This window comes from Periplaneta americana, chromosome 13 (assembly GCF_040183065.1).
Source record: "Periplaneta americana isolate PAMFEO1 chromosome 13, P.americana_PAMFEO1_priV1, whole genome shotgun sequence".
Classification (NCBI taxonomy): domain Eukaryota; kingdom Metazoa; phylum Arthropoda; class Insecta; order Blattodea; family Blattidae; genus Periplaneta; species Periplaneta americana.
The window spans coordinates 92,790,865-92,814,565 of NC_091129.1; the positions used below are offsets into that span (position 1 = coordinate 92,790,865).

The 23,701-nt window shown below is 35.8% G+C and overlaps 1 protein-coding gene across 3 annotated transcripts in view; it reads left to right on the top strand.

The window, feature by feature from the left end:
• Positions 1–23,701, top strand: part of LOC138712113 (potassium voltage-gated channel protein Shaw-like) — a 932,154-nt gene that overhangs the window by 208,383 nt on the left and 700,070 nt on the right. The window contains exon 2 of one of the 3 annotated variants that reach the window (XM_069843532.1): positions 20,733–20,781. The exons of the other annotated variants lie outside the window; for them this stretch is intronic. The gene's annotated coding sequence lies outside the window, so the exon portion shown is untranslated. The remainder of the gene's footprint in view (positions 1–20,732; positions 20,782–23,701) is intronic. 3 annotated transcript variants of the gene reach the window in all.

Here is a 23,701-nt window from a genome sequence, read left to right on the forward strand (position 1 = left end):
TGTTACATATAACATTGATTTGCAGACGAAGGCCATAGCTTTGAAGAGAGAGGGTTCCACTTGAGCTCCGACACTTCGCTCAGACTTGGTTTCGAATTCCGCTTGATTTCTTTCCGAGGGTTTTCGTAACTGTAAGGCGAATATCATGTAGTTCCTTTGCGAATCCTCATCTCACCAAATATTCTCTCTCTGTTGGAGGTTGGGTGTGACAGCGTTTTGCCGTTACAGTTCCGAACTGTGATGCCTGATGGTGGTGGTGGCGGTTGTGATGATGATTGTGCTTTGATTAACTATATGGCACTATACACAGTGCAAAGATATAAACTGTCATTTGTACATGTCGGTCTACTGAACAAAATGTCTAGAGAAATTTAATTATTTCTTACATAATTATATTTTTATTATAAAATAGGCCTATCATGTTTTTAAGATTGACATTAGTCTAATTCGACTGCATGTGAATGGCATTGCCAAAACATCGCGCCCAATACACAACTGCTCCGAGTAACAAACGACTGCTTCATCGTACATATCGGACAAAGTTGATAATGACTGTCTATATTCTTATTAAAAAACATCAGACTCACAAAAAAAAAAAAAAACGTTTTCTCTGGGAAATCCTTAACAGTTACAGAAAAACAGTATTTGACACCTCTTTAGTTATTTGTGTTCTACTATCAGTATTTTTTGGCAGGTCGTATCGTTTACACCCCGTAAATTAAACTAAATTTTTCTCTTATCATTTCTGTGTTTTGACTTCATTGAAATTTTATACTTCTGTGTTATACCACTGTTTACGAACGCTGAAGGTTTGAAATTCAACACGGACGAGAAGTTTTCAACTAATTTGGACTGGAGTCTTTTGTCAGGAACAAGGTTATCATACTAGCTTTGAATCTTGGACAATGGACTCTCTATTTTAATTTAATTTGCAGGAGCTCATACTAAGTATGTTATCTCTTTAGAATCTATCGTCACAATTATACAACTATCATGTGTTGAAATAGTGTCCTTTGTTATTATAATTATTAATATTATTGTTGTAAAAGACAGTAAATATAATAAATGTTATGAATTCATTCCTTTCATTCATTCCTAATTTTCTGCTGAAGGGCAGTTCTTTCACTGCAAACCCAGCATTCTGCAATATTTTCTACACTAATTTTTGTGGAAATTACAACACCAAGTAGGATACATGTGACTGAAATGAAATTAATACCACAGATTAGGTACATGGTTAGAATTACAGAACTTTACCTGATATGTGACCGTGACATTTCAGTATGGTGTGAAGCCTTCATGCGCTGCAATCAGAGCATCTAAACGTCGTGGCATGGAATCAAAGAGGGCCCGAATATGTTCCTGGGGAATCTCCCTCCACGCAGTTTGTATGCGAGTCCACAAAGCGTCAAGAGTGAATGCTTAAGGACCATGATGAACAAGCTGCCGATCAACCATATTCCAAACATGTTCAATGGGTGACATGTCTGGCGAACGTGCAGGCCAGAGAAGCAATGATACTCGTCGTGCTTCGAAGAAGGCTTGCATAATCCTCGGCATATGGTCGCATTGTTCTGCTCAAATATGGCATATGAAGTTACCTGAAGTAGGGGCAGTACTTCGGGCTCTAAAACTCCCTAATGTAGCGGTTAATGTTCAGATATGCCCGAATATTAGAAGGCGAGATCACATATTGTATCGAATGGCGCCCCAAACCATCACACTAGGCGTTTGTCTCCTATGCCGCTCAACAATGCAGGCTCTCAGATTGTGTTCACTACGATTGCGTCTAACACGAATGCGGCCATTATTGTAGGACAAGTTGAAGCGGGACTCGTCCGAAAAACTACATATTGCCACTCAGCACGCCAGTGACGGCGTTCACGTGGTCATTGCAGTCTGAGGCGTTGATGGTATCTGGACAATGGAAGCCGACGAAACGGCATGCGAGTCACTAGTCTATCACTCAAAAGACAGTGACGCAGACAGATCCACACTCGTTGCAGTACTCAAACGTCAACTCAACACTGTGGATGAAGCTGTACGGTCCGTCACGGACATGCTGACAAGATGGCGGTCATCCCATGCTGTGGTCACATCACGTGGTCGAGTATCAGCTCGTCTCTGCGTACGACCTTCTTCTATCCACTGCTTCCACACACGCACCACTGTCATAGCAGTATGCCCTGTACGAGCCGAAATGTCACGGTATCACAAACCTGTTTCCCGGAGACCAAACATTCTGCCCCGTTCGAAGTTACTCACGTGCTGATATTGCGCCCTTCCACGTCGACTAGGCATACCTGCACTAGCTTTCACGTTTCCATTTCATTTGGAAGGTCTGCACTGACTGAGCAAGGCATAACACTGACCTTGCTGGTGACACAAGAGACGTCACTTTTGGGCATATGTGTATGCCATCTCTCTGGAAACGTAATCAATTATTGGTGGTACACTGTTCTACAAAATCTCTCGAATTTGGAGTCGTTCTGGCCATTCTTTCTGGGTGTTGCACTTTTCACAAACAGACGTGTATTTTCTGCCTTTCTCTTAGTCTCCACACGTTATGATCCAAGTATGTTAATGTTGTCTATCATCTGATATCTTCTTCTGGCCCGTACTTTTCTATTGTTCACCATTCAGTGTAGTGAATCCTTCAGTAGGCAGGTTCTTTTCAGTCAGTGACCCAACCAATTTCTTTTTCTCTTCCTGTTCAGTTTCAGCATCATTCTTTCTCCACCCACTCTTTTCAACGTAGCTTCATTACTTATTCTGTCAGTAATGCAATGAAAATTGATTGAAATTATGGGTGTATTATTGCGACTTATAAGTGCGTAGGCGCACGGATGATCGTAGGAGCATATGTCCTGCCATCGGAGAAATCCAACATGTAGAAGGGTAAATGTAAACCTGTGAGATCCGTAACTGATTCGGCGTGGAAGCCTGCCTGCATTGGGGTCACGTTCTCGAACACGTATTCCCCATCAATATCACGTTTTGTCAACTGCACATCTGGCAGGACTAATACCACCGTGCGATAGCCGCCCGTTCGTCAGAGAAATGAAGCAATAAATCTGTAAACTGCAATTAATTTTAATGTCGAGCCCACTGACGACCTCAGACTCTGCTTCCATGTTGAAACTAATTACATGGTACTTGAAGCGTCAGTCTGGATGCAATAAAAATACACCTTCCGCTCTTTAATTTAGAGCGTAGGAAATTGAACTTTTTTTGTAGCCACTCATCATCACTTGAGGAAACAAGAAAAAACATATTTGTAATTAAAACAGCATTCGTTTCTGTATTTCGTTACCACGACCACCTTAATTAAGTTAATTTTCATAGTAAGCGAATTATATATCCGGAAAATTATTTTATTACATCTTTGTTATTTCTTGCTAACTCTTGGGTTTGAATTAGGTTTATACAGCAAATCTAAATGTCAGGAAGCAGAGAAGAAAAGTACTGAAGAGAAAGTAACAGGGAATTCACAGGATTCTCGAAATTGCGTGGACACGTCTTTGTTTTATTGTTTCGTAATTTGTTAATTTTTATCCTTGACATCATTCAGTTATATGCAGGCAAATATACTCGTAATTTAAATATAGATAACGCTCGTCTCTTATTCACCTCCAAGTATATTACACAATACACGACAGATGGCAGCACAGTACACATTGACGTGCAGCGTGAAGCGGAGTCTTCTTGAACTTAGTGTTACATTAAAATATTCATTTTCTCATCAGTTTTTCCGCGAGGAAGAACTTATTGATGTCAAAACATAATTTAGGAAGTAGGGATCTTTTTTTCCTCTTGTATGGAGGAGGGACCCGAAGGCTTACACTGAAGGCTGAAGCATATTGTGCATATCACTCCTATTCTTGTGAATGATTGCGTACAAGTACAGTACGCCGCACCGTGAACTTAATCAGGGCTATTGTATGAATGATGATAGGGTAATGATGATGATGATGATATGTAAATTAATCATGGCGAAATGAGTCCGCGGTCCAACGCCGAAATTTACCCAGCAATTCTGCTTCAATTGATAGAGGGAAAACCCCGGAAATACACCAACAAAATAATTTGTCCCTACCAGGATTTGAACCCGGGCCCGCTCGTTACATAGCCAGACGTGCTGAGCATTATTCATAGCGGTGGACAAGCGGGGGTAGAGTCTTAGTCCGTTCTCATGAGATGTGCACAACTGGAAACCATTGCTGTGTCTTACGCTGGTGAACAAGTGAAAGGAGGGTCTTAGTTCGTTCTCATGAGATATGCATAACTGGAGACCATCGCTGGTCTCTTACGGAGAGGGCCCGAGTTCGATTCCCGGTCGGGTTGAATTTCCTGGTTGAGGTCTCTCATGGTTTTTCCTCAACCGTAGGGAAAATTCCAGGAAAATCCGGGCCACAACATCCCTGAATATCACCTGCCTTATTCATCACCAAAATCATATTCATAACATGTCAGTAATGTATCTACAGACGCCATCTAGTTCACAACAATAGAACCAGTCTCAACAATAATACACAGGCCTTCGGATTTCATCCAAAAGATTAACTCGCGATAAGACCAGAGATGTTATAGCGAGTATAAATAACAGCAAAAAAATAATAATAATAACCCTCTGAAATTAACGACATTACTTACGGATCACTCTGGATATGCCGATTCTCCTTGCGCACTATATGGGAATAAATTCGTTTACATTTTTGCTCTTATCGGATGTGCATTTCCATGTCGACCAGTGTAACTTCCATTCCACAAAATCTTTTCATTTTTTCTCTTATTGTAAGTCGAATATACTAGGTGTTATACGTCAAAATTAGAACATTATTCCCCATAGAAGGAAGATATATTTTATTTTTAAGTTTCCTAGCGTGTTCTCAATATTTAGCTCGAAATTTTCCCATTTCAGTCACGTCTGTGGATGAATAGATTGATGTAATGTAATTCCATGACGACTTTTATGTTAGAGCTTCTAAAGACGTATACAATTTCGAACATGTTTTGAGATTTTCAAGTACTTCAAGTTTCTTACCATTATTTCTCGCTTCTCTCAACCTCTTCCTTTGACAACACTTGTGAGTGAATAACTGGAATTAGAATAACGAGACATAAATTAATTTGGAATGAAAACTGAATAAAATAAGAGGCAGTCTCTTCAGACACACTTTCCCCGTCTCCGCCTCTCAGCACCAACTGCAAAAATATATCACTCTAATTATAATGGCTCTGTGCACAGAATTTTAATTGCAGATTGTTGTAGTGAAAAGGACTGGAGGTGACAGATGATGCATCGCCCTCCCTCGGCGTACGGCCAGGTTTGCAAAGCTTCCGGTGATTGATGACGCGGAGTTCACCAATCGACTCCGAGCTCCCTTCCTCATTGGTTCTCTTCTTAATGACTTGTGTTGTACTCTGGCGGGTCAGTGACACTGGTTGTAAACGCAGAAACTAGGTCACTTCTGTAACATCATAATTACGTGAAATCAATATTACTAATTATTGGATGAATATCAAATTTGATACACTGGGATTAAATTTCTATGACGTATTGCTATATCACGCTATCAGCTAAGTTTCCCTTATTTTTAGGTGGGAATGTCACGAAATATGAACGTAAATGTTGTATTAAGTTTAAAAATCAGTCGGTATTATATTATATTCACTATCAGATTAATTTAAATCGTCTCTGAATATTTTTACAATATCAGTTAGATGGTAATGGGGTGTATTGTTACAGAATTGGGTGCGGGCCGGGTTAACTTCGCGACTACGTAGTTTTTTTTTTTTTTTTTACTTTTGTTATGTACTATTATAAGTACCATGTCTCTCTGACCCTTATCTTTCACAAAAAATACGATTTTACAAACTGAAATTAGAAGTAAGTCAGGTAATATTTAAAAGATAACCATTCCTTTGCTCTACCACAACATGTCAGGGACTGTCGGACATTATCTAGTTTCGAAAATAAATTAAAGTTTCACTCTTTCAATTCAGATGCCTTTCACTTATAAGCCTTTTCCTCTGCGATAGTTTTGTAAAAATATAGTCCTATATTTCTTTTTCTTCCTTTTCCTTTTCTTTTTTTTTTCTTTTTTTTTTTTTAGATGAAGCTATTATCGAACCCTTTTTCTTGTTAATTCTGTTTAATTTAATTATTTTTTTTACATTTGTCATATCCTTTCTTATGTTTTTTCCTGTTGACTATCTGTACAAACTGAGTTGCTTTATTATATTCCAATCTTTACAGAGGTCTGCATCGGACGTTTTCGCTCGAGCACCAAATAATTCATAGCATAATCCGATAGGTATCGCACATGCATGATGGGTAAAATTGTCGCGAGCGATAAATCCTCGGACGGTATAAGCCGAGCGTTAGACATTCGTTTTTGTTACAGTGATGAACTGTGTAGTAACATCATAGATGTTTATTATTTCAAAACTTTGCAGTATTTAACTAACCTCTCCATAGTACAACTACAAAACTTGCTTTAAAATGTAATATAAATGTTGTAGGTAAATGTTCCCCCCCACACAGGAGTGATTTTGTTTATGCCATATCTGATAGATGTTATTGGATGTTAATGTAATTATTATAAACGGAGAACACAATCACGATAATGCAAGAAATGTATCAAGTTTTCTAGTAATAATAATAATAATAATAATAATATAATAATAATCTCTAATAATAAATTAGTGTATCAATCTTTGCGTCTGTAACAGTTGTGCAGCATGATTATTCGTTTTAATATATTTTCTGTGACGTTATATCTGTACTAATATTGTTATTAATTTACTGCTAATACTATTTTGTAAAACGTTTCTACATTGTCGCAGTATATAGGCGGAACACTATGTATGGACCTATCATATTATATATGTGGTAAATCAAATATTGAATAATTATTAATTAGGAATAATAACTGTATATCGAAGTTTTCATACTATTTTATTTATAACTTAGTGTTATTGTTTTGGTACGTTCCATTAGACGTTTGTCATAAATGCAGAAAAAAAAGCCTTATTTTTACCGTGTGAGCAAAACATGTGTATCTTATCTGTCGCCTTCCATACAAGATAAGACATGTCGGTGAGATGACCTTGTACTGTGCTTCTATTTATTACGAGCGTATCATGACCGATCTTATCTCACTCGACCGAGTTCAAGCGAGCGATTTAACTCCAATGCAGCACTCTGAATCTTTAGATCTGTATTTTACTTTCTTTTTTTATATTATGGTATTATTTTCATATTGTTAGTGTCGATTTTGTTATGCTATTATTTTTTGTAAATATGCTAGTATCCTATTCTTTAACTTGGGTTCCCTCTAGTGGCCTACCCTCATGCACTGCGTCATAGATGTATGACAGTGGGACATTGTCCATACATGTGCAGAGGTGCACTCGTTATGAGTGACTAAGTAGCCGGGATCCGACGGAATAAGCGCCGTCCTAAATCACAAAGTGATTATTTTTCGCATACCATATATTACGATGTACCGAAGTACATATTATATTTCAATGCAGAATTTCTGCGTCATCATATGATGAGGAAAAGTGGAACAGAGAAAAAAGAAAAGAAAGAGGGAACCCAAGAGGTGGAGCTTAAACTGAGAGGATTCGATCCGACATCGGGATGGGAATCCAGTGTGGCTTAGTCGATAGAGCGTCAGCACGTAGAGCTGAAAACCCGGTTTCAAATCCCGGTGCCGGAGAGAATTTTTCTCTGTTCCACTCTTCCATCATATGTTAACGCAGGAATTCTGCACTGAAATATCAAATGTACTTCGGTACATCGTGATGTGATATGATGTGATATGATATGATATGATGTGATATGATATGATATGATATGATATGATATGATATGATATGATATGATATGATATGATATGATATAATATAATATATGATATGATATGATATGATATGATATGATATGATATGATATGATATGATATGATATGATTTGATATGATATGATATGATATATGATATATGATATGATATGATATGATATGATATATGATATGATATGATATGATATGATATGATATGATATGATATGATATGATATGATATGATATGATATGATATGATATATATTTGGTCACAGCACTTCTTTACATATAATGGTGTACCTCACATTTCTGTATCCGGTGCCTCCATTAACATATTACAATAACACATTATTTGCAGTACGCGTCTACACAAATACTCCCAATTACACTATGTACCTTTTTTATTACTTGTTCAATCTCCCCTTCAGTATTTCTCCTACATTTCATTTGCTATTCTCTATTTGATCATATTGAATTATTTGCCCTATTTCTTCTTTGGCCTTTTCTCCTATCTTTCTCTTATATTAATTTACTGTTCCAACGTTCAAATGTTAGTACTAATTTTATGCTGTCAATTGTTCATTTCTCTTAACCCTTTTTCACTATTTTCACTCATTCCTATTTGCGCTCACTTTCACTTTCTCATTATTCCACTTACACCTAATCCTTTCATATTACTCTCACGTCCGATAAATACTTACATTTATCTCTACACATCAGCTTATACACTTTCTCTCTCCCCTATACTTCTCTATCATTTACAATTTCCCTTTACTAGCACATTTTGATCACATCTCCACATATTTTTAATCATATCTAATACCTTTGCTATATCTTCAGCTGTCGCAGGTTCTCACCTTTGTTTACTGTTCGTCTCGCGCTTTATTGCTATCTCTCTCTTTCTTTCTATTTCTTTCTTTCTTCTTCTTCTTCTTCTTCTTCTTCTTCTATTCCTCTTTTGTTTATTCCCCCTACGCTTTCACTTTCACATCCTAGATTTCCACTTACACTCGCACCCTTAAACTTTTCACTACTTTCTTCCCTATCACTTCCTGACTCTTGGTTTCTCTTTTTATCCCCACTCGTCTTTTTTCTAGCGCCCGTGTTTCTTGTTCCGTTATTGTCAGCATTCCTTCTGGAGTGCGCTAACCTTACCGCCATCGTATGGAGACTAGGAATCCGCTTACGCTGCATGATCACGTTACACTTATCTTCTCCTTGTTGTGTCATCACCTTTACACTTCCTCGTACGTCAGTATGTGGGTTCCTGAACTCCTTACTATTCGCTCCTGTTACCATGTGTTGATCTGCGACAATCACTTACATCGTGATATACATTGTGAAACATAATAAACATTTTTATTTGTAATGCTATCAATAAGCTCTTCGTTTCAATCTATAGAAGAGATTAAATTTTCAATTAAACCTTATTAGAAATCATAATATTTCATGAACGTCATTTTCAGCTGGATTAAGGGGACACTGTACTAAAAGTAACAACTTTTTTTTCTGTCTTTTTTTTCAACAAAAGTTTGAGATTTTGCAATTCACTTTGGTTTTTTTTTTTTCAGATAAGTCTTAAAGAGCTTTAGTTGAATAAATATATTGTTTATTTTTCAGTCAATGATTTATCGTATATTGTCGACCTGGTTGGCGAGTTGGTATAGCGCTGGCCTTCTATGCCCAAGGTTGCGGGTTTGACCCCGGGCCAGGTCGATGGCATTTAAGTGTGCTTAAATGCGACAGGCTCATGTGTGTATTTTTACTGTCATGTAAAAGAACTCCTGCGGGACAAAATTCCGGCACATCCGGCGACGCTGATATAACCTCTGCAGTTGCGAGCGTCGTTAAATAAATCATAACATTTATCGTATATTATTTAAGGATTTATTCCTTTATATTACATTTAATGTTTTTATGAACGTTTTCGTCGCCCAGCAACATCATCACGTAAAACTCTATGAATAGGCCATATTTTAACCTAAAATTTGTCACTACAAGTACATCAAGCATCAATTATCACTAGATAAAATATATAAAACAATATAATAAGAGTAATGAGTTGAATAAAAATCTAGATAAAATATGTGAAAATACAATTATTTACCAAATATATTACGGTCTTCACTTACATTTTAAAGTGCGAGCATAATTGATTAATATTAGTGAAAGCTCTGAGAGATTAGCGAGTCTAACTCCGAACCCAGCGGTCCCGGATTCGATTCCCGGTCGGGACGAGTTGCCTGGGTGAGGCTTTTTTCGGTTTTTTTTTTCCCCTCACTCCTATGCATGAATATCAGGTAACTTTATCTGGCGATTTGAACCCCACTTATCTGCGCCACTTCCTTTTTTCCCATTATCCTTTTCTCATCATCCCGTTTCTGGTTTTTCAGATCATCTACCGGCGGTCTCCCGAAGCTGCTGACTCTCTCGACCGGCCTCCGTGGAATGTAGCTAAGCGACGTTGGATGGCTTCTACAATGGCACCCGAGGCGGACTTACTCGGGGGAGGAGTTTCGCCTCGGACCGGCAAGATGGCCTTGTGGGAATTTGCCGTAGCAGGCACGGTATATGGATTGTATCGGCTCTAGGGACCGGTCGTTAAGGGAGGCATGTAGTTAGGGCGGTGCGCGTAGGGGGTCTGTTGTGTGCAACTCATTCCATATCGAGGATTAACGCAATAGATCTCAATAGGTGGCAGTGCTGGGTCATCCGTGCCCTCCTCAGCTAAATTGCATTCCATTCCATTCCAAGCTCGCTTACAATGTGGCCCATTATATGTAAAATGTGTTTGTTCGTTGTTTACCCTATGAGAAATAATGGCCGTCCAGGTATCCTTCGGTTTGCAGAGAGGGTGCACGCATAGATTTAATATGCTGGTTTTCTTAATAATTAAACTCCAATAGAGAATTTTCTAAGGTTAATATAAAGTATAGGGGTTAAATGTGGCATTGAGATAATGTTTGATTATCAGTTCGTAGCTGTGTTGACAAATTTCTCCTCTTACAGGCAAAGCTAGAAATGTTGATCCTCCTGAAACATGAAACCATTGAACCGAACCCAATCTGTATCGCATAGGAGCGGAGGGGATGTTCGCGATATGCTTCATTCATGTTTTGTTTCCCCGTATCCAATTACCAGAATCGGGGGAGAGAGAGATGAGTAAAGCTTTACTTATTGAAGCTGAATGGATAATGAATCTGCTGTAATTATATCCCATAATTCATTGGATGGAATCTGAAATTCTGGGCACTTTACACTACGAAGTCTTGCAGACTAAAATCGATTGTGTAGAGTTCACTGAAGTTTTATTGTACGGAAGTTAAAAGGAAACTTTTTGGTATTTGAAATGCTTGGCTTGTAGTAACAAATGGAGGAAATTTTCCTCTTTTGGAAAAATGTCCGAATGCCAGGTGAAAGAGAAGGAAAATAAGTACATTTGGAAGGTGTGTAAAATACTTAAATATTTGCTAAAGAGTCTACAATCAACGATATAAAACAATAAAATGAAATTTCATGTTAATGCGTAACAGAGTGAGGAACATCGTGTTTTTTCCATTATTAAATGAGCCGTTGAGAGTAGAAGTGGTGTAAGTCAAAAATGGGTAATGAGGGTTGAAGTAAACATTCTGTAAAATACAGCGCAAAGTAGCAAATAATATTCATTTTATTTAAACTATTAGTAGTCAGTGGATAGCATGAGGAACATATTAATTGCTACTTTGCGCTATATTTTACAGAAATTTTACTTTAAACGTCATTACCCAATTTTGACTTACACCACTTCTGCTCTGAACGGCTCAAATAATGTTGAATATGTTGAATTTCTACATTCTGTGAACGCAGAATTCAAATCTGCAACAATATTGTAACAATTTAAGTTTTCTCCTATCAGTAAGTGTTGGTCTGAGCAGACCGAAATTTTAGGTTTCTTGTCAACAGTTTGTGGTTAAATTACAGACGTACCAACTTTCACGCATAATGCCAAGCCACCACCAATTAGCTAACGACATCCGTTGTCTCGCAGTGACACAATAATTTGTCTGTTTAGTCAACCGTCCGAAGACAGGTCCGAATTTCACAAGTGATAACAACAAGGCATCACTTATGAGGCAGCTAGGCCGCGAGATAATGGTGTAGATTGGCCACAACAACTTAATCTCCGGGATTTACAAATGGCCGCATAACTTTCATGTTTAATCCATTGCTATTATTATTATTATTATTATTATTATTATTATTATTATTATTATTATTATTATTACAACTGGTCTTTAAGAAACCCGCAGGTTTACTGCACCTTCATATAAGCCTGCCGTCGGTCCCTATCCTGTGCAAGATTAATCCAGTTTCTATCATCATATCCCATATTATTATTATTATTATTATTATTATTATTATTATTATTATTATTATTATTATTATTATTATTATTATTATTATTATTATTATTATTATCATCATTATTATTATTATTATTATTATTACAAATGGTTTTTAAGAAACCCGCAGGTTTACTGCCGCCTTCACATAAGCCCGCCATCGGTCCCTATCCTGTGCAAGATTAATCCAGTTTCTATCATATCCCATATTATTATTATTATTACAAATGGTTTTTAAGAAAACCGCAGGTTTATTGCCGCCTTCACATAAGCTCGCCATCGGTCCCTATCGTGTGCAAGATTAATCCAGTTTCTATCATCATATCCCATATTATTAATATTATTATTATTATTATTATTATTATTATTATTATTATTATATATTTTAATAAGAATATTCCTTACCAACTTCCCTTTGCCCGCATTTCATCTGTCATAGGTTGGCAGGTCTGATGTTCCATGCGCTCTGCGATTGTCGAGAATGACGTGTTTTGCCGATACGGCTGATCGCTTGGTTACAGCTCATGCATTTTGTCAAGACACTCCCCCACTCTTCCTACAGAGCTGCGCACGAGATCGGATGAGTCTACTTACGAATTATAGGGGAATGAGTTAGTTTTTGCCTTGAACTCGGTAGACACACGCCCGACCTTCCCTTCTACTCCTACTTCCTCCAGGGAAATGTTGTTCCCGTACTGTACATCGCGAGTGTCTTGACAAAATGCATGAGCTGTACACAGTACCACCGGAAGTACAGCGTTCACAAAAACAGAACTACACAGTATTATGAAAATAACTAAAATTACAACTACCACTACAAACACAACTACTACCACAACTCTCCTCTACGACTAAAAACCTCATTTCTAATACTCCTGCCACTTTAACCTCCACTAACAGTACAACCATAACTATCAGTTACAAACATTTAGTATATTAGCTTAAATGTCTAACCACAAACGTCTTTCACGAAGACAGCTTTAAAGGTAATGCATGTAGCCCCGTAACTAAGCGTCCGCGACTTCTGGTTCCATCCACAAAATACTTCGTTAACCCTAGAATGGTGGCGCTTATATGACTTACATTAGAGGTGGCATGGAGTCATTTTTGACCCCACCAATAAAATGTAGTACAATATAAAGCAAAATAAATATTATTTGTTATATGAGATTATTTCGTACTTGTATATACTGTAGGCCTAGTTTTTAATACTTGATATTATTTAAAATAACCGTTGGATATACGTGGAAAGGAATTAAAAAGACGAATTGAATTTTATACAGCTTACCTGATGAAATTACAGGAACTGACTGGTACGGTAACTGGTGTAACATGCATGATATGCCTAATTGAAATTAACTGTTCACTCACTATCATAAAAAAATCACAGTGAATATATTATGGATAATATCATCAAGAACACAAATTTTCAATTTTCACTTCTTTATACACAATTTCACTATGAACTTTGTGCATTTACTGTTTGAATCTTTCCTATAAATATTGCACGGTATTTGAGAAAGAGGAATGACTTTATCACTCTTATCTTCTTCCTCTTCTGCACTCTATTCACGTTCACTATTATAACTCACTGTTTCAAGTTCATATTAAATTTCACTGCTTTCGCCGCCTAAGATTTCTACTTCTTCTTCGACACATTTTATTAGAGACTATTTCCTTCATATGACTTAACTTCATTTTCGACCAATGATGTGTCGTGAAATTTTGAATTCCGACCAATCACAGTCATACATCGCGATAATTTTTGCAGCTACATTTATCGCTATCAATTTATCGCATGGACGTTCTTTTGTTTAGTCAGTGTCTCCAACTATTTCCCCGTAAATCGATGAGCATGAATCCATTAAGATGCATCTACACTGTTAAACTTTTCTTTCAACTTCAGGAATTCAAACAATGAATGCAAGATTGATATTTAATATTAATTAATATATTTACGCAGTGAAGACAACGTTCAAAACGGCACACCATGTAGACACAAAAGCTTCATGCATCTTAGTTGAACGTACCGTTTTAAGCTTGATACCTTCAATATTCTTCCCAGATTGCACGCATACGCGATTGGAATATTGAACTGTGTAGATGCAGCTTTAGTTCCGTTACACGCTACAGCGAGAATGCGCTTGTCGAGCTATAAAAAATGCTTTCCAGTAACTCGAAGTAACGGTCCTGCCATTTGCCCTGCCCCCACAGGTAACCTAACCTATAATTGTAGCCTATAACATTTGTATTACGTGAATGAAATTAAACAATTAATAGAAAGTCAGATGTAAAACATTTATGTAACATCAGCGCATATCAAACCCAAAGACCTTCTATAGTAATATATTGAAGGTCTTTGATCAAACTGCCTTCCGTATGGCGTAATAAAATTCGTCTTTTAATTATGTAGGTATCTATCTGGAGATGACTTTACTGTGTAGAAAGTAGTGTGAATACGAGTACATAAGGATTGCTATATAGCTGTCTCCATACATATTACATAGTTCTTAGTTCTCGGTGTAGTGTATAATGTAACGATGAAGTACTAAATAAATTGCGAAATTCTACTTTCACATCTACAACTTCATCTTCTAATTCCGTGTCCATTGTAGGCTATCTGAAAAAGATTACTCTCCTTCATGCAGATTTTATAACTGCGTTTTCAACAATTCTTCGTTTAATTAAAATATTAATCAGATTACTTGTAATTATACTATAAAATGTTTAAATTAAATTATGATTTCAGCAGATAATAAAAATGTATTTCTGTTATAATAATAAGAGGAAGGCGCAGTACATGTAATTAACATTATTAAACCTTTATTTCGCTTTTCGCAATTGGCATTACTGAATAACATCCAATTTCTTCAGTGCTGTAATCGATATAAATCTATTTCAACTTCACAATGTCTGAATAGGTTAAGTATTCGTAAATTTACAATTATTAACATTTTGTTAGCGAATTTTAAGGATATATTATTTACATTTTTATTTTATTCACGAAATAGTCCTAATAAATGTCACTCGAAATCTCATATTTCACAGATAAATCCGTACTTGATCTTCCTCGTAACTCATTTTAAATTATAAATTAACTTGTTATTTAGTCAACTGTCCGAAGACAGATATGAATCTCATAAGCGATACCAACACGGCACCACTTATCAGGAAACTAGGCCAGAAGATAAAGTGGTAGGGTGGTCAGTTTCTTTCCTCCTCCATTCCATACATCGCCGATTAGCTACATATTACACTAATCAGACTTCAGATGCATAATTGTTCTTCCTCTGGAACATATCTTCAAGTGAGATGTACTGCCTGATAATAGATGTACATATCAGCCAGAATCTCAACCAGAAGATAGTCTAATAAATTAACTAATATATTAAAATCAGTGTTAAAAATTATAACTTAATAATAACTCAACTTTTCGATAGCGGATCGCTTAGTGAAATTACAGACAAGCAGCACTCGCCAGACAAGCAGCGGCACTGGTGGCCTGAGGTATTTCTTTCACTTTTCAACACACGGCTTTAAAAATAAGCTCTTTTCTTAGGATTTTCACTTTCCACCCCCATGTTACTGACCTTAAATAAAAGGCAAGAAATGCAGAGAAAGGTAAGGAGTGGGTAAAGTGCGATTTCGTAACAATATTTTCCACTACGTGTAAATAAATTTTCTTGGGGTAATAAAATCCCCAGTGCCACCACTGTAGGGTTCTTACGACTATTTTACTCTGAAATGTTCTCTATTTTTCTTCACACCCAGAATAACTACGCTAGGGCCTTTATATTTTTAATTTGCTACTACACAAATTAATTTGTTAAAAGAAATAGAGCTGAAGGATTATTTAAATTCCTTTATTATCCACGAAAAATCGTTCTAAGGAAAATAGCTTAGAAATGTATCTTTTGTACAGCAGATGAAAGTAACACACACATAAACCAACGAAATATTGGCAGATAATAATTCTGCTAGTTATAGCTAGCTACTCGCAGTTAATATATTTCGATTTCTCTTTGAAGAATCCAATTAACTTCTAAACTTCTGTGTTTCAAAAGTAATTCCATCTTTCAAAGAAGTGTTACGTCATTAGGTCTGGTTTCTTTCTTCTACTCTCTTACCCCATCCTCCCTCTTCTTTGTGAAATTAAACTGATCGAGGGCGCGTTCCAGGTAAGTGGTGACGTCATACCTGTTCACCATGGTAACGAGAGACTGAGTACGGGAGCTGCGCTCCAAACATTACATAAATGACTTATTCCATGCGTTGTGTTTATGCAGAGTAACGTGACACTTGGAGTTACACAAAGCCTCTGATTATTTCCAGATGTTAACCAGAAACCTGCTGTCACGATTATAATATCTAGTGAACTCCTGAGAGCAAAGGAGATTGTGCTTCTAACCTTATTCCCCTCCTTGCAATAATGTTCTCATTGCTAAATTTAGTTTCCAGGAATTCTCTTAAAACAGATTCAACCTCTTCAACTTGTGATACACCTTTCAGCACACATAGAGTTAAACATTACTATAGGTAGAGGATTCCACGTTAAGAAAATAGCATTGAACATATGGTGGCTGTTTCATCAACTATTTATAAGTATTTTTCTTAATAACTGGGAATTAATTAGTATCCTTTAATTCATAGAACATTATTTCATTGAGAACTAGAGCGATTTCATGTACTAAAATTGTGTTAACCCTCTCAAATTGCCATATATTTAATTTACGAATAACGGGATAACAGCTAAATTGGTGGAATAGCATTTCGCTTTCTTGCCAAACATCTCCGCTGATAAATTTAACAGATAAGTAAGGGTGGTACAGTTGAGACTAACATTTCACACTGTTAAAACACATACAACATTGTATGCGCTTATTATATAAAGTACACAAAATTTAACTGTCAGTAAAACAAAAAAGGCATTAGATATGTAACTTAGGTTCTTGTTTGATTATAATGTGAAGTTAATAACGGAAAAAGTGTGCTGTACATAATCCTAAATTTGTTTTATAAGCACTCCTTAACATTTAAAATATACTCTTTCACAAATTACTGAAGCATTTAGAAAACAACTCTCAACATAAAGATGAGATGTGGTAATTATAGTATTATTATTATTATTATTATTATTATTATTATTATTATTATTATTGGTACTATTATTTGTAATTGCAGTAACTTTTAGGTGCCTAAAACTGTATTTTAATGCCTACTTTCGATCATTATGGAGCCTAGTTGAGATATCTAAAAGTCAGTTAAAGGCCTAAATGTCCGAAGTCTAGTTATAATGTGTATAAAATATGTTTGTTTGTTTTTTCAGGCATCATTATGGCATTAATAGTTTTTTTTTATCATTTGATTGGACTCAACGTACCTATCTTGTGAGATAAATTTGCTAGTATACTGTACGTGTTAGGAAGATAGTGAGATAGAGGTACTATACCTCACTCTTTCTTCTAACGGAGGAATTTTGCGGTAACAGTGTACTAGTCAAGACCGATAAGACCAATACTTTTTTCTTAAGCTGGAATACTCTATATAGATACAACTGTAAGAATATTTATAAAGGAGTGAATTGTCCTATTTTGGAGGACCACTTCCTCGAAAGAAAGTATCGATGAAAGTGAAGTTGATTGTATTTGTAGTTGAGAAAACTAAGATAGTGAGTATTTTTTTTTTTCGGGATTCTTCGGTTTTTACTTCGCCAATCCATTCATTTTAGGGTACATCGGACGATCTCATTTTATATCGAACAATTGCAAATGTAATACAAAGAGAGTTAGGACTTCATGCCCTCTAATTGAACCAAAATGCAAGAATAAAATAGGTATAAAGCACAGCTCAAATTTTGGTGCAAGATTGTATAATAATTAGAGACCGCATTTGAAAGGGAATCCCTTTTTTATTTCAACACGAAACATGAAATAATTAATTATGATGTTCAAAATTACTGTATCTTCCACCGACCGAATTATGTGGTTTTCACTTTCCTTTTTTGCCTTTTTAGTTCATATTCCCATTTTCCCTGTTTTTAAATAACGTCTCTAATTTTGGCCCTTTTTTGACAGAATATCGCAAACATTTAGATAATATTCCTATATTTTTTCCGATAGGCCTATAACTTCCTGAGCAAGCGAAAATAAATATCGTTCTTCTTCCGATTCCAGACATTGAAAAACTAATAAAGTGTGCTGATTAAAGTTCAGGATAAAAAGAAAATTTTCACCGCAGGTTTCAGTTGATGTTGAGCGGTAATTTTCTGTTTATAAAGACATTCTGCTTTGAAAGAGGCAGAATCATATTTAAACATATTGAAATGTTGAATATGATCAAATACAACACTTTCCTTATGTTGTGAAGCGATAAATATAAGCTTGTATGTGCTATGTGTATCCATGAGTGTTCTGAAGTCTTTTTTCAATTAAAATAGCACCCTTTTGAGAGAGTAATATAGTCCTTTTTTGACTATATCAAATACAAAGCTTTTCTTATGTTGTGAAGAGATAAATGTAAGATTGTGTGTGCCATGTATATGCATGAATGTGCTGAAGTGTGTTTTGAAGAGTAACATAGTCCTTTTTTTCTTTTTTGTTCTCTTTTATGAAAAATTTTCCCTTTAAAATCCGGTATCTAATAATAATTTTTATACATCTTGATTACACAACATTGAACACTATATCACTTCCGAATATAAAGACATATAATACATATTCTGAAATAATATTTTATCCACAACTTCTACTTAAACTGGTCTTTCTTTCATCGCTCTTGATAACCTAAACGATAGTTTTATTCATAATAGTTAATTCACGGCAGTTAATTAAGATTTTTCAAATCACTCTCTCCATGGCAACACATTAACAGCAATAAAATCCATACATTCATTTAATTATAACTTCTTCACAAACAAGACATTTTAAAAAGGCCTACAATTTAAAATTAAATTTAGATACTAGTAATGGATAAAACATTGTATAGCACACGAGAGTGAACAGATTTTATGCTCTCGTGGAAATTATCACTCCTGGCTTTTCTTCGAACGCTAAAGTCTTCATTCGCAAATAAATTATAATTTTACTGTTTTATGCTGTAAATTAATGTATTACGTCAAACCCGGATTTGAAATTATTGGAAAAAGAAATGTAAAAAAAATAGTCGAACTGATTAAAACGTATAATTAAACCATATTATAAATTCGTTAAACCTACATACGGTACGTAGCATACACTTGTATGAGTATATCATGTTTAATTGTTATTTATTCGCCTGTTATTTCTGCTTGCCTATCGTACATTATATTGTATTGTTTACTTTTGTATTATTAAACGTGGGTTGGAGCATAAGTCATGACAACATTTCTTTTTTGTGAAATTGTGCGCGGTTCGAAATTTTGAAATATTCAAGTAAAAGAGTACTATTTGAAATAGTAAATATACAGTAGTTGCAAGAAAAACCGGACCGACCCTTGTAGCTGATTTCAGAGCCTTGTTCACTCCAGAGCACGATAGAATGATAACGAAGACTTTCGTGGTTCGAGTCCTGCCTGGGAAGGAAACTTTTTTTTGTTCCTTATTCAAATTTATTCCCAATACATTTCGATTGCTGTTAAAATTAATGTTCTGGGAATAATAAGTTAATTAAGTAGTAAAATACCGCTGCAATCGAAAATCATACTAGCTTCGCTCGTAAAGGAAGGCTCGATTCATGTGCCCGTTCCTTTTCGTATGTTTACATCTGTTTATTCGTACATGGCAGTATAGACAATGAAAATGAGAATGCTACTCACGTACAAAATATACTGTCATGTGTATTTAATACCAAACAAAATATTTATTTAAAGCTTTTTTATGGACCACAGAAGATTATTCTCACAATAAGTAAAACGCATCTAAATTCTAGACACGCCTCCTTTTTTTCACATTATATTTTTCATACAAAAAGTAAAAGCCAATGATCGTTATTATTCACCTATTTACAGAGTTTTGAATATTTACATTTCATTTAAAATGTGTGTATATATATATATATATATATATATATATATATATATATATATATATATATATATATAATGTGATAATTTATTGAGAGAACTGAAATTTGAATATTTACAATTTAAAATGATTATATATTTAAGCTCTAATCTTTCTACTTCTGTTCATTTAGAAATATTCGTAGATTGCTTTTATCTCCTTGTATTACCGTCTACAATGCCTGATTACAGAAATTAATTATGAATAGGCCTACCTGTTTTACACATGTTCCTTGTAATTGAATAGAGCCTATATATGTACAAAAGTACATAGTGCTTTAAATTAAGTAAATACAACAGAGTACAGGAATTAGAATGCGGTATGGATTTTGATCAGTCGAATTATTCTTAGAAAAAAAATAAAAAGCTCATCTTTTTTCTTCATGAAAAAAATATGAAAAACATATTAGTCAGTTCTGCATAAACATTTCTTTGACCAGAGAATTCTGTTCGTTTCAGATACGTTGATGTACTGTTTTGCAAGTAAACATACTCATGCTGGGCTGTGGTAAGTTAGTATTGACGGAATGCAAATTTCTGAAAATAAAACCATTGCACTGGTATCTTATTGCAATGGTTGATTAGAGAAGACCTTCAATCTGAATGTGAATTATGTAAATTAACTGTCCCATATCGTATTGCAACCGTAGGTTTAGCTTTCAAACAGGACTATGGTGCAATCATCGCCTTTTGCTTTCCTTACCTACTACATTATTTACGTAGTGTGTACATGTACGCGACTTGTATACGCTTGGGGATGATATCATTGTTTGTACAAACAGAGTGAACAACAGAAATAATAGGATACTTGATTTCGGGAAATGTGAAAGTTGTCAGTCCTCCAACTGCTGTACAAATCAACCTCCTGGTAGGAATATACAGAGTGTTTCAGAAGGTAAAGTAAATGTTTTAGGTTACTATGATGTACCGAAGTACATATGATATTTCCGTGCAGGAATTTTGCATTACCATATGGTGAAGAATGGGTAGAACGAAGAAAAAGTTTCTCCTGCACCGGGATTCGAACCCGCGTTTTCAGCTCTACGTGCTGACGCTTTATCCACTATGCCACACCGGATTCAAATTCCTATGTCAGATTGAATCCTCCTCAGTTTAAGTTCTATCGCTCTGTTACCCTTTGTTGGTCTACCCTCATGTACTGTGTCACAGAATCGGAATTTGAAATAAATTACCCCCTTCTGAAATAAAATAAAAGCATGTAATTTGCAGTACAAAGCCAGTTGAATTTAATAGCGCCCGAAAGTATTATGGCTCACATGGACATTCTTTTCAAATAAACTATATATTGTGATATATAAAAAAGCCCCAAGTCTTAAGAAAACACGTCTTTTTACTTCACCTCCATATTACATCCCTCTCCAAAGTTACAACAGGAAAAATCCAATGCTGCACTAGCCTCGGTAAAATGCCGGGTATAAGACCACACAAACAGTAGGCCTAATATATGTAGCGATCTCTGTCGGATTAAGAACAGTGCTGCACTGAGATGATATCAGAAGAGGGAAATACTGGGTGTTCATTTCAAAGTGTGTCATGACGTCACTGTTGGTGAGTCAGCGATTTGAAGCGAGTTTCAGCTTTTATGTCAGAGAAGTTGCCTATTAATCAAGGCGTTCAATCTGAACTTGAGAACGCGTACGGTATAACTTGAACGTCGTAGTAACAGATGTTGGTCTGTACGGTCTGTGTGCTACCATAACCTCTTTCGAACTGTGTTTTGCGCGGGCAAGTCGTACCCAGGGTATTTGTTATGATCGGTTGCGTACTGCAACATTCCACAACACAAATCAAATACTCCGTGTCCATGTTGACCATCGAAGATAATGTCAACAAGTACTGTACGTAAGTAATCGTCTTAACCCTCTCCCCATATCCCGACAGTAAGGAAAAAACTCACCTCAGTATGTGTTTCCAAACAGTTCACATTCCTGCCACTACAGGCGTTACCGTACGTATCGGTAAGTACTCTTCAGAATGAACGCCGTACTTGCTAGGCAACTTGTCTGGCACATAAGTAATACGCCTCTGCGGAATTGTAGGAAGATTGAATTCTCTAGGCTCATTGGCCAGCCACATGATGGCATACAGCGAGCCATGACACACTTTGAACTGAACACGCAGTATACTTAAGGCTTTTTACGTATGCGTTACTTCGAAAAAGCTGTATTTCCACATTGAAAATGGTACACATGTCTATATGATTTTGTTACTCAGAATAATCCATACTACCACCTTGTAAATTACTTAGTATTCCTCCTGAAACATCCTGTATATTCTATGTGTATATAGTATACTGAGATTCAAACACGCTGAAGGGCTTTCATGTGAAAAATAGGAAGGAAAGTAAATATTATCTCAGACGTATTTTACGGCAGACATAGCAGTAATTATATTTGATTAGGAGAATATAAAAGCATAATTGCATACAATGTTGAATTAACAAATTCAATCTGATTAAGTTTTGTTGACTTTTGAGTGCTAATGTTACCTCTGCTAATATTATTGCATAATTAAAATATGCGGAGTGCTACATTTTAAACATCAGAGGAGATAATGGGACAGGAAGATCTACACATTAAACTATCATTGAGAGACCCCCAGGAGTTCGAAATAACGGAAGAAGGCTTTAATGGAAGGAAGCGAATTCAACTGAATACTGAACCGGAATAAGGGATGAATTAGATACAGTGCATACGTATGTAAATTAAAATGCGTGTACGAAAACATATTCATAACAATAGCATTTTGACTTGACATTATGCTGACACAAATTCGATACCATATGGGGAAGTACAGGTTTATTTCTCACTGAAAAGAAAGGCTTTCAGGATTGGATGTGCGCCTCTTGCCTCGTGCTCATCCATCCTATTTCACTTTAAAACAATCTTGCGATGGTGACTAATATTTGCGGGCGAGAGCCATGTTATGCCCGCTGCGCTCGCGCGGAGCTCTTTTACCTGTAAACATTGCTAACGGATGTACAGATCTTAGAACACAGCGCGTCATGACGGAGCGGAAGCGCTTAAAGCTTTCAAGGAAGAGTGGAAGATACAATATTTATGCTTCGAACATGGTGATGAAGTCCAGTGTTTGTTGTGTAAAAAAAATATCATTTGCAAAAAAGCAACATAAAACAGCATTATGAGACGCAACATGAAAAAAATATATAGGCATTATTCAGGAGAAGAGAGAAATAAATTCATTTCGAAATTGACATCGAAGGTAAATTAATTTACATTTTGGTCAGCAGATAGTATCTAGATTCCTTTTATTTCTTTATTTTAAATGTATTGTTGATGTTTTATTTGTTTCTTGTTTCTGGATATTTACTTTTATTAGACTACGTGTTTCTTTAATTTAGAAATAATATTTTATCTTTGATTGCACTTTAACTTATACTGTTACTA